Source organism: Serinus canaria, chromosome 6 (assembly GCF_022539315.1).
Source record: "Serinus canaria isolate serCan28SL12 chromosome 6, serCan2020, whole genome shotgun sequence".
In the NCBI taxonomy this organism is placed as follows: Eukaryota; Metazoa; Chordata; class Aves; order Passeriformes; family Fringillidae; genus Serinus; species Serinus canaria.
Genome location: NC_066320.1, coordinates 18,734,339 through 18,748,315, shown reverse-complemented (window position 1 = coordinate 18,748,315; position 13,977 = coordinate 18,734,339). Strand labels below are relative to the sequence as shown.

Genomic DNA, 13,977 nt, shown 5'->3' with positions numbered 1-13,977 from the left:
AGATGATCTTTCATCTGAAAGAAGAACTGTGTTTTCATTATGAAACTAATCAAGAGTCTGGTTTCTTACATATTCCATTCTTCTTAAGGAAGGAAATAAATATAATTACATTTGCTTTAATCAGTGTTGACACTTCTCTAAGAATCACTCAAGACTTTTATCTCGAGATCTACTACTTTTTTTTGTGGCATAAAGAATTTCTCTCTGTCTGATCTGATTAGTAGTAACCAGCACTGAAATCTATCTCCAGAATACTTAAAATGTGGATTCCCTTACTTTAAGGTACTTTGTTTATACACAAAGACTTTAATAGATGCAACACAATGCAAACACAATGTAATTCAGTCAGACTGAATTACAAGGGGTTCCCCAAGAGCTTTTATTTCAAAAACTGAGCTGCAACAACAGGTAAGCAAAACAAGTGTGTAGGGTGGAGTTTGAAAGATGGGAATAACCAACCGGATGTGAGCAATTCTACAGCAATTAGGAACGAGGGCTCTCCCTGCTGCTATCAGATTGTACTCACAGATTCAGCTGACAGAAAGCAATTCTGTAACACTGCCATCAATATCATGCATGTAATGAGAATCATAGCCGTGAACCATGAAAATACCACTGCTCACCATTTAGGTCTCACTGCTATTCATTGCTACATCTCCACTGGTATGTTGTGTGTGGGAAGGATTCTGTCTGGTAAGAATTGCCATGGAACACAAAGCGGTTTTCCTCCTTGTGGAAGAACCTATGCTGAAGCTGAGCAAAGGAGCCACCAAAGGCATCCCCTGTTTGCAGTGTGGATACCTGCTCTCCAGCACTCATTGCTCCATCTCCAGGTGTGCCCTCTCTAAAACAATGAGCACCAACTCCAGTGCCAGTGAAGACTTGGTGTGGGAAGGCAGTTCTTGAACCACTACAGACTGCAGCAACTTGAAGCTCTCTGTGATGCACCAGTCACTGACATGACAGTATCTCAAGGAAGTGAAGATCCTTCCAATAACTGTTATTCTCATCTTTGAGCTCTTCTGAGAAAGTTTACTTGTGTTTTCCTGGTTAGATCTTCCATGAAAATAGAAGTATTATGGCAAATCAGCAGGCTACTTTCTTAATTCCTTTCAAGTCTCAAAACATACATAAACCAATGGCAAACAAAATTATTCTATTACAGGAAAGAAATTACCAATACACAGCAGTAAATTATCAGTTTGGTTAGCTGTTAGGAAAGCTACTGACATATGCATGGATTTCACTATTAATAATTGAATAAATGGTTTCAGTTTTAGGTAACCAGACAAAATTACTTTCACAAGTAAGAACGAATAGTGACAGCTATTAAGACCACAGTGCTCAAGCAACACTACATATCTTTTATTCCAGAAGTGGCCCACACTTGACAGTGAATTATTTTTGGTCTATAAGCAATATTCCAGATAAGGACAGCAACACTTACTTCCCATGGACACACATTGAGACAGACAGTGTCTTGTCACAGCCTGATGGAACTGGCTGCCAGTGCTACACCTGCTCTGCTCATTACAGGATTCAGTCTCAAAGCCTGTCAAGCTGTTACTTTTCACGGCACTACATCTACTGGAAAAGTTTAAAAGCAAAACTACAATAATCACGAAAATAAGCTTCATTGTAAAGAAATGTTTAAGGCACTACCCACCATCACTCAAAAGAGATAGCTACAACACTGATACAAAATAAACTTTGTTTGTTAATCTTTCAAGTATTTAGTGTAAAAATATAAATGAAACTTTTTGCATAAATACTTTTTAACTGAGGATTTGGGGACCAAAGAACCCCAAGCTAAGGTGTACTTGGCACAAAGTTTTCAATAGTTGTAGAAAGGATTACCATTTTCAACATCAGCAGTATGACTTTCTATGGGAAATGATCAAAACTTTGCCTATTGTACTTGTTTAAAAAGGGTCTTTACAGCCAAAACTGCAAAAAGGAACTAATCTTTTGGGTTGTTTTTTTTTCCTCACTGGCATGTTCTAATTCAGATAGCTGGAAGAATGTATGAAGACGCTGTTGGCACCAGTCTTTCAAAGTACAGAAATATTATAACTTGATATATTTTTCTAAAAAAGGTAGTGTAAATTTATATATATACACACATATCAATAGATCACGATAAGAACAATTCCTATGTATCCCCAACTTGGCAAAAATCAAGATACAAAGTTCAGACAGCTCACTTTATCTGCACCGCCCTCCACTTTTCTCTAAGTTCTTCTGTGTATCCCACAGTAACTTGCTTATCAGTCTAAAAATGGAGCTGCACAGGAGCAACTTTAAGCCAACACATTTTTATCTCACTTTATTTTGCATATTCTGCAGGCTTAGAAGTGAAACCTAGAATTTTTCATTTCCACTTTAAATCCTAGAGTGTTCATAGAGCAGGGAAAACCAGCTAGAGCAGAATGTAAGTCCACTTTCAGTATTATCTCCTTTACTGCTTTCAGCTGAAGTCTGGGCACACAGAATGCCACACACTGTATGTTTTTATCTTCTTTTTAAGGAAATTGAATAAATAAGGATGAATGCTATTTGATCGTTGAATGAAATGCACGACTAAAAGAGCATTTTTCCTGTTTGGTAACTTAACCACCCAGCATACCTAAGAGATTCTCTATTACAGTGCTTTCACTGTCATGTGCAGTCTTGGTTAACACTTCAGAATTTCTGATAGGCAGATGTTAAAATCCATGCAATGAACCCTGAAGTAATACAGTTTTCCCACACTTTCCTGCTCTAATCCTCTAATTAATACTATGAGGTGCCAGTGCATAGTTCTAGACAAACAAAAATGGCATGTTCTTTTGCCCTAGCAGTGACAAACACCCAAAGCAATCCTTTCTGTTCCCACTTGGAGAATGGTGAGAGGTACAAAACACAGGCAGAGTGATAAGGGATACCTGATGCCACAGGAAAAAGAATTGTTTACTAGCAGGACATACAAAGACCTTCACACACTTTAAACTGTAAATCCAGGTGGTTGGATGTGTGAAGCACTGCCTCCACGCTGGAAACAGCGACTTTGCTTCTTCACAGTGGCAGGTATGCAGAGTAAAAAAAAGAAAAATTAATCTTTTAAAATTCATAGTTCTGCCTCTGTACAGGAAGAGAAGAATGCGTCCCAAAACCATGGAGGATGAAAAATCCACTTTGGAAGCAAGCTGCAGTTGAAAGGACAACATATAGGATCCAGACTCTATCCCATTTTAAACACCAACAGGCAAGAGGACCAGGAACAGAAGTCTATCTAGGTACAACTCCAACATGTTTATTACATCAGCTGTCTTGGCTTTTAAAAATACATATTTATGTATTTTTTACTTCAACACAGACTATTTTTGCTTAAAAAAACTAAGCAAAACAAAACCCTGATTAAAAGCATCTGGGATCTGTCTCTGGCTTCATGGTATGGACATAGTGTGATGCTACTTCTAGGTACTTTTGTTTAAATTTTATTTTAAATTAATACACTTTGAATAACACAGTTACTTAATTCTTACCATTTACAGCCCCCTTTTAACTATTTGGCTAAAATTATGGGTAACAAGTTGCTAACTGAAAGAGGCTACCACTTAACCACTGAGTCAGAAAAACTGCAATTGAATGCTGCAAAACTTTCAGAGTTCACAAACCAGCCGCAGGAAGCTGCTGGGTTTCTGAGCATTGTCTGTACTTCTGACATCCTATTGAGCGTCAGAAACTGACACCAACCTTTCACTATCTACGGTACCAACTATGCTCCCTCACAGTTGTGTATGTGAGATGATTCACTTGCTTTTATTTCAGGGAACTGATGATTCATTCAATCGTCTCCAGATCATATTAATCTACTAAATATGCACATAAAGGAAGCAAAAATCAAGTTCTTAAACTTTTTTATGCTCACATGTTTATTTTTTTTTCTTTGAGAGAGAATAGAAGCAATTAAACATGGGAGACGAACCAGGACAGGTTGCGTTTCTGCTCAAAGGCAAGGTTTGGGGAACACACCCAACCCACGTGTAAACCGAGCAGCCGTATTCCAGCGGCGGACTGCGAGGGAAGGGGAGCTCCTGTCCGCTCCCGTCCCCTCCCGGCCGCTCCGGGCCGGGGCTGCTCCCTCTGCTCCGGTACCTGGAGCGGGCAAGGCGCGGCGGACCGGTGCGTTCCCCCCTCCGCCACACCGAGGGCTTGTGCCTCTCCTCCTCTGGTGACATCTTACATAATAAGCCGAGCTAATCACGCCGGAAGCGAGCCAAACCGCCACGGAGCATCAGTGGGGATAACTACCCGCGGGAGGAGATGCTCCGACCGGCACCCGCTCCTCGCTCACTGCCCGCCCTGGCGCCTTGCTAGAAAAATCCTTGCCGGGGCGGCAGCGGCTCCCGCAGCAGGCGCCAGACGCGGAGCTCTCGCTCGTCCCCCGCCGCGCTGCGCGCCGTCTCCCCAGGAAGCGCCAGCATCGTGAGCGGCATCAGCCTCTGCCGAGCGCGATCCGCGCTCCCAGCCCCGCCGGCTCCAGCCCCGCCGCCCCGCCCGGCTGCCGCCGGCTCCCTCCTCAGCGCCGAATTGGAGGAGAAAGTTACTCGGCGGCGGCCCGGCGTCCGCCGCCGCCGCAGTTCAAGAGCAATGTCACGTTCAACAACTTGTTATGACACATGATCCCCCCCGCACGCATCCGCACCTCGCCGCCGCCTGCCCGGCGGCCCCCTTACCTTCCCCTGCAGAGGCCACGGGCACCCGCGGGCGTGTGCGGGAGTGGGTGCGTGTGGCAGCGCGGGCGGCGCCGGCTGGGCGGGCGGGCGGGCGGGGGAGGGGAGGGCGACGGAGCGGCGGGAACGCGCCTCGCCGGACTTGTCAGCGGGCGGGGGCGGCTGCGGGGCGGCGCGGGGAGCGGCGCGGAGGGGAGCGCGGGGGGCGGAGGAGTTCCCGGGGCTTGTTTACGCATTGCCGCCCGCCCGGTGCAGGCGCTGCACTCTCTGATTGGACACAAACTGGGGCACAGCCCGGCTTGGGCGCTGCCGCCCCAGGGCCCCCCGGCGGCGCTCAGCCGCCGGTGGAACCCCCGCCGGGCTGCGGGGCTCGGGACCGCCCGTGCCCCGCGGGCTCCGCCGGCAATCACCGCCCGCCCGTCCGCCCGCCCTCGGACGCTGCCCGGCTGCCACCCCCGCGCATGCCCGGCGCTCCGGCGGGCCTGGGACGCGCATGCGTCCTGCGCGTGCCCGCTGAGGCGGAGGGGCCGGCGCGGAGCCGCTGCCCGGTCGGTGCCAGCGGGGCCGCGGCCGGGGCGCTCCGCGTTGTCCTCCGGCGGGGCGGGGGCGGGACCGGCGAAGCCGCCCCCACAGGCGCTGGTTATGTAACTGGGGGTGTCTCTGGCGGCTCCGCGCCACCTCCCCTGTCAGCGGTAGCGTGTCGGGAGGAGGGGCTGCTGCTCGAGGCTCCCGTGGCTGCGTTTCCCGAGGAGCGGCAGCGGCCGCTGCCGTTTTCTGCCCCTTCCCCGGACAGGTGCGGCCCCATCCAGGGGCCGGGGACAAGCAAGAGCAGACCACAAGTCAAACCCTTTTCCTTCACCTGCTCTTAGTGCATCCCATCCCGAAAACTTCAAAGTTTGGGCAGTGCGCGGTTTCCCTGCGTCGGTGCAGGGCGAACAGCGGCAGGCAAGGAGAGCTGCTGTGTGTGGGCAGCAGCTGCTCACCAACACCGCGCTGCTCCCTCGGTGTAGGCAAAAAGCCATCCCAACAATGGGTATTTCCTCCTTGATTTATTTCTGCTGGGGTGGGTGCGACTCATAGCCTTGGTAAATTCCATTGAAATAAACAGTTTTAAACCAAGGAAATAATAAGGACATAACACAATTCTGTGACATTGCTCATATACTCATTATTTCTAAATAAGCAGCTCCTTAATGCTCCTTTTACTCCCATCCCACAGTCAGCAAATGACAATAAATATAGTAGCAAAATATAAGCCATGAGAGCTCTTTGCAATAGGAATCTCCACTATGCACTCTCTATGCACCACGGGAACTTCCCTGACTCATTTTCAGATGAGTAAGCTTCTCAATCAAGTTTTCCTGGCATTTGATGCTAAAGCATTCAACTTCCTCATACTGATAACAGAATCAATACTCCCTGTAACCTGTTCCATGTTGCCTCTTGCACAAAGTTTGGGATAAGGGCCCTGGCTAGAACTACTTCCTTGCAAGCATTGGAGTGGTCAGCCAGCCGTCAGGCTGCTGCTGCTAACTTAGAGCTGAGCATTCACCTGCAAGTTAGCAGCTTTCCTGACCTCAACTTTCATTCTTAGATGAAAGCAGGAGTGCAGTTTTGAGAGATTAATTTTAATATATCCATGCTGCTTTCCAAGTAGCATTGCATTAAAAAAAAAAAAAATTAGAGAAGACTTCTCTTGTGCCTTCTTATTTAAAACTTCTCCCTTTTAGTCATTCCTGGGACAAATTACCAGGATATCTGAGTTAAAGATGCTTTAACATTGTCTGAATCAGGTCACATTACCACATTTATTTAGACAGCAGTGAACCCTGCCAGTAAGTACATATTTTGAGCCTTTCCTGGTCAGACTAGTGTTGATCTTGACTGTCAGGTCAGCTGTTGGTTATAATTGTATTTTTGATAATAAGCCAGATTGGTTTTATCATAGCAATGCATTGAACTCCATAGAGTTTATAGTCAATGGGTGTCACACACTGTAGAGTATTTTTAGAGATTAAAAGAATCTCACTGAAAAGGAACTAGACTGTCTATACTTCAGACTATCAATATATCAAGCTCACTGAAAACTGAGACCTGGGTCCTATCATTAAAAGTTTTGGGGACTTTTGTAGGGTTTCGTTTTGGGGGTTTGATTATAAGTTTTTATTTGTAAAAATAAAATAAAAAAAGAGAGAGAAATTCTGAATCACGAAAGAACAGTTTCAGAGAGAAACAGTAGTTCTTTATCTGAAAAGAAAGGTCAGAAAGAGAACAAGTTCTTTCCTGTACATCAAAGTACTTGAACACTCATTGATTTTACTGGAAAAACTGATGCTGACACTAAAGACACAGAAAAAAAAACATACCAGAAGATAAAATTATTCAAGGTACTGTTACAAGGTGGAAATGTAGCTACCAGTGATGGTCTAGACATGGAAGGACAGAGCTCAGAGCAGATTAATTTTCTTTACTAAGAGAGCAAGGAAGGCACATAAAGCCCCCAAGGCCAAACATCAGTACTGACAGTTCTCTCACCAAATGTTCTGAGTCTACCTAAATGATAGATACAGATTTCCCTTTTCAAGGGTTTCTTCACAGCCAAGAGGGCCATCTATTTAAACATAAGTACATACATATGTAACTGTAAGTTGAGATGAAAGTTTATCAACTTCTCACTTGTTTTCTTGGCTCCTAGGAGACACCAAATAGTGAGAGAATAATTGAAGCACAAGAGTTGGCACTACTCATTTTGCGTGTAGCAATGTAAAGGTCTAAATCCATGAAGTGGCTGTGAAAACCTGAATTACAGATTCTATTTTTATTCTATATCTTACACCATACTGAATTTTTAGTGCAAACAGATTTTGCAGTTTCATGGTAGATTTTGCATACAGGAGAAAATGGTTTGCCTGGTTCAAGACTCAGTTCTCTAATTATCTTTCTTTCACTTCCTCTGCTGATTTTATTTCTAGTAGAGTGAGAAGCCTTAAACTGCTCCCTGGGGCTTCCTTCTTGATCCCTACCTTTGTAAAATCTAGATGTTCCCTTCAGATGATGGCTTTTATAAGCTGTCAGTTAATTGGGATTAGAGCAACAGCCACATCTGGAACTCCTCTTCTGCTAATGCATCTTTGGAGAACTGGCATGAAAATTGTACTCAAGCGTAAAATATGTGGTTGAGAAATATTTTCTAAAACTATAAATAAGCAAAATTATATTTGTTTAATTGGTTTTCAGCAATTGCTACATGTAGGTTGTGGGTTAACTTACAATTCATTAGTAGATGTTGCCTGTTAAATAAGCTCACAAAGTTTCCAGTGAAGGGCAAGCCACAACCTTTTGGTATATCAGGGATCTTTAGGATCCCTGGCTCTTGATTTCTGACCTAATATACATAAGTCTCAGCGGGTGCCCTCCCCACCTTCTCAGAAATGTTGCCAAGGTACATTTTTCCTTTTCCAAAGATTACATTGAAATTGAAAATTATGGCTTTAAAATGTCTAGCATTAATTATGCAGCTTTCTTATGACTCCTTGCCAGTGAGTGATAAATTCCTCTCTCCCTTTCATCCAGAATCTGACTACTTTAGCAGAGTACTAGGGCACTCTAAAACTACTTCAATTTGAAAAGAGGGTATCACTCCTAACCCCCTATTTAGAATTATGATGCTATTTTAAATACCATTTTACACTATGATTTTTCATTCTGTTTGTGTTACTAATTAACTTGCTCTCCAAGCAAGGTTATCAATTGTTTACTGGTCAGCAAAAGGCACTCTTTGATTTTACTGAGCACAGCTTAGTGTTGCTATAATTACAGAGTATCTCATACCGACAGTGAGACTAAATTGTGAATTCTGCTTTTTGGTGAATATTTTCAACTTGAGCATTGTTTTATTTCTATTCTATAAATACTGAAACCCCCTGACATATGAATTATGAAGCAGAAGAGAGTGCTCTCTAACCTTTGGACTATGCTGGGGGCTTCCTTTCAGTTGCAGAGGGGAAGAGCTGTAAAACACCTGCTCAGCCTGGCTTCAGGTCCAGCAGGAGTAAGAATTGCCAGATATCTACTGTCAGCTGGAATAGCTTTACAAAGCTATTCCAGTAAATTTACCAATTTACAAAGTTGGTATAGAGCCTATCACCAGAAAATCTAAGAGTTTACTTTCTCCTCATGACAGAGGCTGTTGAGATCCTTGGGTAAACAGCACATTTAATCATTTATTGGTGCATTATAAATATGTACGTAAAAGAAAAATAACTTCAGTGTTGGAGCAACATCAGGGTTAGACCCTCAGCAGGGAATTCTCTACCCTTGCAAATGCATCAGGAGTCTCCACTGATCTGCTCCTGTGCTTTAAGGCAGGTCATATCTCATCTCCAGTTGTGCTATTCCAGAAACTTTCTCTACTTCCTTCCATTTCACTACTTTTTAACTCAACCATGCTCTATATTGTTGTATTATGAAGCATTTGGTTGTAATATCAGAGAAAGGTGTTTCTCAGTTTGCTGTTCATCCCTTTATGGAATATGAACTGAGGTATAATTACACTACATAAGAAACTATTACAAGATATCATTTCACAGGCAGGCTAAAATATCTGTCAATGACTATGGGCAATCTTCCTCCAAAACGGAGGAGGGCACAGAGAGGTGGTCTCAGAGTAATGAGCTCTATTTCACAGTGAGGAGTTCTGCTCATAGAAAATTACAAGTAGCTTTTAGCAGACTAACCACTAACACTATTTGAGAGGGATGGCAGGACAAGGCTGATACCTGTGCTCAGTAATCACAGCAGCTCTTTCTGGGAAAGTTTCCTTCCTGCCAGGAAGGAAACAATCCCTTACCAAGGAATTGAGAGTGTAATTACTGAATGGTCTTTTCACAGCCCAGAGAACACACTAGACAATCACGTTTACACTGCCAAATGGAATGAATGCAGGAAAGCAGATGGAATAGCAAAGTCTCCAGGGAGACTTTTGCTCTTTGTTTATAGATGAGGACATGACTAGTCTTCTGCCCTACCCCTGCCTGTGGTGTGCAAAGCAGCTCACAAGGCAATTGAGAGAAGTAGCTGCTCATGAGGAGGAGATGAACCACGATATCTAAATTTAGATTCTATGTATACCCTACCATGTAAGCATTTACAGATCATCCTAAAAGAAAATATTTCCTAAATTCAATCTATTTCCTTTTGTTAATGTTGATTTGAGCCACTGTTGAAGTGAAAGAAAGGAGGATGACACTTGTTTTTTTTAAAGATCCCTAAAAATCAGGGTTTTTCTAAGTTTCTAGTGTTTCAACTAAAATACCTGCAGTAGTTCTTGCTGGCAACTTGAACAAATAGAATAAATTATAACCCAGTCAAGTTCTTGGTATTACACCAATTTCTAAATTAGAATTCAGAGTCCTTTAGGTGACAAGTGTTTCATCTGGTGTACTTTGTCACAGTCCTTCCGGGGGTATCTTAATACCTTTGTACTTAAAGGTGTTTTAAGTTTTAAAGTTTTTTTCTAAGTTTTTATTTGTATGTCAATTAGAATGTACGAGTAAAGATTTTCAAAAGGTAGAGAGAAAAAAGAATGTTCCTCTTACACAGTATTTATTTTCAGTCTAGTCTCTGGTTGTTGAAAACAATTTTTAAGGAGTTTATATATTTGGGGCAATGTGGTTGAGGTCTGGATGTAGATGACTAGAGCTATGGATACTGGAGATTTTTCTTTACAATGGGATGCAACAGTACACAGAGAAGAGGGAAGAGAAAGATTTGTGTGACAAATCCATTCCACAGTTCAGAGATCTTCCTTGAAATTCTTTAAAAAGAAGCAGACAAGACACAATAGAGCACTGATGGATTGAAGAGTTTCTGTGTAAGAGGGAGCTTTTCTAGTCTTCAAAGATCAACTTGTCCACTACCAAATACTTAGGATGACACAGCATGCATGTATTTGCAAAAATTCTATTTTTAGCACATAATAAAATGCACAGGTTTTTTTCCTGCCCCATAGCATTCACATATGTTATACATTTTTTTTATCCCCTCTGCATATACCTGATGGTACCATCCCTGAGAACACAGTAATCTTCCTTATAAACTTCCTTGCAGACAGCAGTGATCTGGCAGTTTTTAATCCTGGATTATTTGTACAACTACTGTAAAAGCACACATGAGCAGTCTGAAAGGCTACTGAGACTTTAAATTATCATCAGGAAATACATATACATACATATTTATTTTGAAAGTGAGTCAGTGAGTGATTAGTTATCAGGTGTTTGTGTAGTAGTACATTTTCTTGGCAAACATAGAAAAGATTTTGAACCAAGGGATAAGAAAGGAGAATTTGGCAGACTGGTTTTTATACTTCTAATCAGAACAGTTACCAAGATATTTTTGTTTATCCAATGCATGAAAATTCTCCCACTATGTGAGAATTTTTTAATAAAACATGAAGAGTCTATAGCTGCAAATCCATGCAGAAGAAATATAGTGCTTTTATAATTTGATTTTTCATAGTGCTAATTTTATGCATGGGTATGTCAATACTACCTGTGACCCCTTCCTGTGTCTGGCCATGTGTCAGTTGTGCTCTCACTGGTTCTGGTCACAGGGCCTGTTTATTTCTTTCTGGCTCCTCCTTCTCTTCAGATTGCCCGGTTTTTATCCCAGAGGAAAACACATTGACTCTGGATTTTATTTTAGGTATGTTCAGCCATGACTAAGGCTAGGGAGAATAACAGATGATAACACAAATGATCCTGCATGATGTTCCAATTCTCAGGCAGTAGAACTCTAGTGGGACAAACCCTTGTGCTGAACACAAAGAAGGATGAAACAGAAAGCAGAAATCCATTTGCTTATGTCCCAGCAGGGCTGGTAGCAAACAAAGACCAAAACACAAACAACTCACCTTCTATGGTACAAATGGAAGCTGGTGACATATGGCTATGTACTGAGTTTGTGGACAGAAATGTGTATTTAGAGGCCCTAATACAGCCCCTAAAAACACCCCATGTGGAAGGTGTATTTTACCCAAATCTGCACACGTGAGGATTTGGTTTGAAACATCTACCACCCCGATCCTGATTAAAAATACCCCAGGTACCCACAGATAGAGCAGGCAGGTTTAATCCCTCACTGTAAATTATGCTGTATTTTTCTAGGAGCTTCATGTCCTCCAAGTATCTCTCACAAAATACAGCTGGCACTTGTCAGTAAGCTGACCATTGTTAGGGAAGGGAAGCCAGAAGATGGACAAACTGTAGGACTATGGATCATACTTCTTGCAAAAACCCAGCTGAACTCCAGTTAGATCTGGACTTCAGAAGCTTAGTACTAACCAAACAGTTTCCTATAATTGGTTAAAAGTTCAAACTATGTTTTCTGTAAGCTGATGGTAAACACAGTGGTGGATATAATTGAAAGTCAAGGTTTTGAGAAAGAGCTTTAAGCAAGCAAATTTACAGACATCCTTAGTGACAAATAAGTAGAAGCAGGTGGACATCTAAGCTTAACATTTAATCTGTTTTCACACAGCTAAAACTGTAAATAGGAAGAATCTACAAGATGAATTGGTGATACTAAAAAAAATTTACGCCCCCAAATTTTATGTAATGAAACTTTCAATATCTCATCTAAATTCCTGCCAAATTCAGGATCCATATGCACTGCTATAGAGTTAATTTGAATTTTGAATGTAAGGTGTTACTTCTTTACTGGTGTATAGCATACTTGATAAAGACTAATTTATAGCTGAAGAGATTAAATGAGGAAGAACAGTAGAACATGAGGAAACAGATTGGAAAAATAAAAGCCACAGAAAGAGGTTTCACTCAGTGTCTGTGTAAATTGTCAGCTACAGTAGCAGCTGCTCTGCCCACCAGAGGGTTAAGTCCAGGTACCATGGCAGTGTCAGGCTTTTGCACCCTCATTGGGGTTTTCATTCACAAAATCTGCAGGGGGAAGGAAAGAGGCAATGCCACTTTTTTCCCCATCTCATTGCCCACAAGATCATGTGAATGAAATATGCCAATGATGTTAATGGCTTACCAGGATGGATGACTGTAACCACTGCAATTTTGTTCTTCCTTCCTCTGTGTTCAGCTTATATTTTCTCAGCTACAAACTGCTCAGCCCCACGTATCCTTAGTTACTGATTGAAGTCACTAATTTTAAATATACGAAGTAAATGCATTAGAGACTTGTGTTGGCCAGCCAAAGGGGAAGAGAAGATTCCACAATTGCTTAGATATAGATATTATAGTGGAAGAGCAAATAAAACATGGATGCACAACCAACTGGTGAATCACAGATATGGATAGATTTTGTCTATCTGGGATGATGTCCTCGTTTACAATCTCATATCTCTATTGTGATCCTGTGATTCAAAGATGCGTTTAGGAAAGGCAAGAAGGAAGGGCACCAGTGGCACCAGTCAAGTATAAATCACAATTCACAAAAGGCATTCCTTCTTTAAAACACTATGTTACGTCTAGGTATTTTCCTAAAACCAAAGAGAAGTTAGTAAATACCCTTGAAACTTATTTAAAAAGTCCTCACACATTAGGTCTAAGATAGGAAATGTCTGGTTCCTGACTGAATTTATTTCCTACTTGGAATGAAATTATTTTAATAATCCTATTCCACCACACAAAATAAGCTGGTCAGATCTGGTTTAGAAACTGACACACAAGAAAAGCTTTATCAACTCCATTTATGCAAAAAACCCCACCTTTTAAAAAATAAATGTCAAAATGTGGATATTTGAGTGTTTCCATTAAATAGTGAACTATTTTCACTTTCAAATAGTTTTACAAATATTTTAAGACTTGCTTTGACAGATAGAGTGAGTATTTTAAATTTTGCTGTTACTGCAGGACTTTGAACTTTGGGTCTTAAAAGACCAGATACAACTAGCTGGGCATTCTAAATTAAAATCCTGTGTGATATGGGTAAATTTTAGTTTCTGTTGGAGATCAATTTTTTCAGTTGTCAAGTATCAAGCTCAAAAATGAGTCACAGTATTTGTGAAACAGTGAAGCAAATAATGAAAGGTTATCTGTCTAAATGAGAGCACATCCTGGCAGTGATAGTCTTTAGTGTTTCAATGTCTCTTAAGCCTCAGAAACCTGAGTAAGGCTAGCCTGAGACCCCTGTTACTTATTTCATTTGGAACAAGAGTTCTTAAACCATTAGATGGAGCCCCTCTTCTCCCTGTATGGACGAGCCCCTCAGTGATGTACAGACACCTCCAGGGTGACCC

The 13,977-nt window shown here is 42.0% G+C and overlaps 1 protein-coding gene across 1 annotated transcript in view; it reads right to left on the bottom strand.

Annotated features, from left to right (window-relative positions):
- The window catches only part of PCGF5 (polycomb group ring finger 5), a 65,171-nt gene extending 60,363 nt beyond the window's left edge, over positions 1 to 4,808 (bottom strand). The window contains exon 1 of the mRNA XM_030240981.2: positions 4,719 to 4,808. The gene's annotated coding sequence lies outside the window, so the exon portion shown is untranslated. The remainder of the gene's footprint in view (positions 1 to 4,718) is intronic.
- Between the last annotated feature and the right edge of the window lie 9,169 nt (positions 4,809 to 13,977).